This window comes from Mustela lutreola, chromosome X (genome assembly GCF_030435805.1).
Source record: "Mustela lutreola isolate mMusLut2 chromosome X, mMusLut2.pri, whole genome shotgun sequence".
In the NCBI taxonomy this organism is placed as follows: Eukaryota; Metazoa; Chordata; class Mammalia; order Carnivora; family Mustelidae; genus Mustela; species Mustela lutreola.
Window position 1 is genome coordinate 125,074,264 of NC_081308.1, and position 4,453 is coordinate 125,078,716.

The window sequence follows — 4,453 nt, forward strand, 5'->3', positions numbered from 1 at the left end:
TCCTGCCTTTATTGAGTCCTGGTGATGGGGGAAATGAAATAGATCAAGCTGTGAACATCGGGGATGAACTACGAGCGTAGAATGACAGCTCTAGTTTCTGGAATTAAAAAGTCTCATTATTGGGTTGTCATATTCAGGGAAGAAATGCCAAATGCTTAAGTGAACCTGCCTGGAGTTACACTGCAAACCATTAAGAAGAAATTAAGTAGAGGTGCCCAGAAAATCTGTAGCTATTTTGGTTGATGTTCATTATTTTTAAGTACAAATACTAATGGAATTTTATTTTCACTTCAATATTTAGAGTTTGAAAAATGCCTTCAAATTAGATTCTCTTGATCTCCACTCCATTCTCCCTGGCTACTGTGGTAAACACTGTTGGCTTCCTACCCAATAGCCTGACCTTTCCCTTCTCCCTTGCCAGCACAACCCAGATTTTGTTCAACCTCCTCTGAATTATAATTTCTTTCCCCATACTTGGGTGATGAGTTCTGATTGGACTTTCTAAGCCAAGCATTCCTCTCGGTAAATGCTTGGTTTGGCCTGGGCAAGTGATGTAATTCTGGCCAAGGAGACTTTAGGGGAAATCTGCCAGAAGCTTCTGGGAAGGTTTTCTTTGTTCTTAAAAAGGAATATATGAGAGATGCAGACTCTTGTTTTGAGAATTAAATGAGCGAATATATATTGCTTAGAACAGTGACTGGCAGACAGTCAATAACTGGCCCATAACAACTCAATAATCCTTAGGTATCCAGAGCGGACACCTCGGACCCCAAGATGGCGTCCCCCGTACCAGTGAAGGAGAGGAAGCTCCTGGCCGTGAAACTAGGAGAGCTGCCAAGCTGGATACTGATGAGGGATTTCACCCCTAAAGGCACTGCTGGAGCGTTTCAAAGAGGTCACTGTGGGTATTACAAGTATGTCAACGTGAAGAAAGGGGGCGTCGCTGGTGCTGGCAGCTTCTGTGCTTTTCAACTACTGCCATTGTTACAAGGAACTCAAACATGAGCAGCTACTTCCTGGCCGTGACCTTTGCCTGGCACCCTTGAATCCTTTCATATCCTCACTGAGAATTAACTTCCAATAACAGATGACTGGTAAAAACAATCGTTAGGTATCAGTGCTGTTTTCTTGCTGATGCTGTTATTGTAAATGTGTAGCACACTGCAGTGGCCAGGGTCCCCTAGATGTGGTAGTGGTTGTGAACACTGCATTTCTATCCATGCAGTGAGGATGAACACTAACCCACAACGGAGGCACATGGCCACAGAAAGCGTTTTGACAATAGCTAGGAAAACAAAGCTCTTCAAGCAAGAATTTTTCAACCGAAACATGCAGAAACTGGCTCAGAACTAACAGGGACATAGATATGGAGCAACAGTATTTATCGCACTGTAGCCGTAGAGAGAGCTCTGATGCTCCCTCAGTAGGAAGAAGGAATAATCTCATAGAACTTGTATTTATTTTTCTTTATTCTCCATTTGCCACCTCACTCCAAGCCCCCAAGCCAAATCTTTCCATATCTATAATTTATGTATTATGTATCGGTCGCATGGTAAGAACAAGAATATTAGAGCTGAAATCATAGAATAATATATTCTGGAAAATGAAAACTTCAAATTTAATGAAGAAACATTTCAATTTCCAGATAATTTTAATTTTTCTTCACTTATCTCTAATGTGAATACTAAAGGAAAGGTTTAGAAATACTGGCATATACAGGACACAAATGTCATTTCCTTTCCAAACTCTTAGGCAAGATATTAAAGCATAACAAGTATAGATATTAAGCATTCTAGTTTTATCTCTCTCAAGCATATATTTCAAAAATGGTACTTAATGGTTACAAAACTCATTAATGGACAAAAAAATGTTCAGCACCATAAAATAAAATAATGTCACACTAGTCCATGATGGATAAGATCAAACTTACATTAAAATATTAAGAAATTACATATACATTATCTTGGCATTTGTAAACTTGTACCTCTCTTCACTTTTTAACTAAAAAAAATAAATAATAATAAAACAATAAAAATAATTAATTAATTAATTAAAATAACTAAACAAAAATCAAATAATAAAAATAAATAAACTTTTCATTAGAGCGATGGTAGCAGTGCTGTTCATGGGGTTCCATTTTCCACCAGGTAGATGCGAGGAAGGGTCTGAACCAATCCCAATTGTTATCTACATACTAGGTGTTAGAATTTTGGCCTGGCACTTTCCCTATGGTCTTGTACAAGGCTTCCTCCACAACTGTGCCTCAGTTTCCACTTCTGTAAGATAAGATGCTGAGCCTCAAAGTGTCTTCCAGATTGGAGATCTTAAAACTCTCTTCACAAACTGGAAGAGACCACTACTATGTGTTCACACAATTTCATTTTCCTCCAGCGCACGCAGGAAGACAACATCTTCTAGTCTCACCCCACCCCTTACATGTAGGTGGGACCACATGGCCCAGTACTGGCCAATGGAGTGTGGCGGAAGTGAAACACGTCACTTTCAGGCCTGGCCCCTACACTGCTCCATGCAATTTCCCCACATTCTCCCTCTCCCTCCCCACTGCAGGGGAGGGAGTGAAGCCATCCGAGATGATGGAAGATGATGATGGCCAGCAGCAGGGCTGCTCAAGAGAACTTCTGAAACAGAAATATCCGCATCAGATTTTATGCAGGTGTGAAATAAGCCCAAATTAGGTTAAGATATCACAAATTCCCTGTCATATGCTACCAAAATGAGCATTAGTTTGACTAATACAAACACATACACATACAGAACACACAGAGTCAGATCTACTGTCACTAACACGGACAGCAAAAGCTTGAACACTGGTCTGAACACCTCTCCAGGCTGAAACTTCCGATATTGTTAAGTCCAACAAGACTCTGGGAATAAATAAAAGCAAGGTGGTAACACAAATGCAAAACGCCATCTCCTCATAATGAAGCTATCACGAAATTTTCAAAAAGCTTTCTACATTGTGAATCTTATAAATTTGAATGAAAATGCATACAATCCAAGTATTTTCTGTTTTAAAACTGTGTGTCCTTGGGTTTGATCATGTAAATTGTCAATGTCACAATATGTACATGTGTCAAATCGACACTCTGTACATCTCAAACTTATACAATGTTATATGTCAATTATAGCTCAATAAAGCTGGGAAAATATAATGTAGATTGTCTTAAAATATAAACTACAGTCCAAACATGGGATTTGTAAATAAACTTTTAACAGACCATAGACTTAAAAACTGCAAGCTCTGAAAAATATTTCCCACAAATGTGCTTTTCAGAGGTATTCTTGCATACATGAGGATTCAGAATATTAGTTTTTTTGTGTCCTTCTTACTTTTTTTGATTTTTAAATATAATATTCTGCCTTAAGGGTGCTTAGAAGTACTATTTCACATCACTTATGACCACTATAGATATTCAAGTCTACAAAAATGTTTAATCAACACTTTCTAAACGTAATCGATAGTGTTTATATAAGAAGGGGAAAAAATTCAGAAATAAAGTTGACTAGTATTTACTGTATGAAATAACGTTTCAACCACTCAGAGAATAACCCTTAAAAATGAACAAAGTCCAAGGGGTGTCTGGCTGGCTCAGTTCATAAAGCACGTGACTCTCGATCTTGGGGTTGTGAATTCAAGCCCCACACTGGGCCTAGAGCTTACTTTTAAAAAATGAACTAATTCCAAAGTTCAGGGATGAGTAAATGGTGATTGATTGTACTTTCTGAGTACATGGTTTTGTGCGTATTTGAACATCTGGGGGCAAATTGTTAAAGGGTGTGGGGTAGAATTAGGTCCAGGTCCTTATCCCCAGATGGTGTAAATACATTAGGTTATGTGGCAAAGGGAATTAAGGTTGCTGATCACCTGATCTTGAGATGGGGCGACTATCCTGGATTATCTGGGCAGATCCAATGTCAACACAAAGGTCCTAATAAGTGCGAGGAGGCAGGAGAGCAAGCCAAGGAACACATGTGGCCTCTAGAAGCTGGAGAGGCAAGGAATGGCTCCTGGGCTAGCGCCTCCAAAGGAATGCCACAGTGAAACCCACCTCAGACTTCCGACCTGCAGGACTGTACAATAATAGCTCTGTGCTCTTTAAGCCACTAAGTTTGTCGGCAATGGAAAACGGTCCCCAGGAGAGACATGCGTCCTCCCTGCTTTCTCCTTGCCCTCTGTGGAGGGCACTGTAGTGGCCCCGGGAAGATGCCCACACTCTAATCCCCAGAAACCGTAGGTTCTGTTCCACAGCAAGGAGGAATTAAAGTCGTTCCATCAACTGACCTTGAGATGAGATTATGCTGGATTATCTGGAGGGGCCCAATGTCATCCCAAGAGTCCTTAAAGCTGGAAAGAGAGGCAGAAGAGAGGCTTCGAAAATGGAGGAAGGTGCCACGAGCCGAGAAATGTGGAAACGGATTCTCCCTTACAGCC

At 40.3% G+C, this 4,453-nt stretch overlaps 1 pseudogene; it reads left to right on the plus strand.

The window, feature by feature from the left end:
* Positions 1–774: 774 nt before the first annotated feature.
* On the plus strand, positions 775–1,084 carry LOC131821091 (ATP synthase subunit f, mitochondrial-like; annotated as a pseudogene).
* Positions 1,085–4,453: the final 3,369 nt, after the last annotated feature.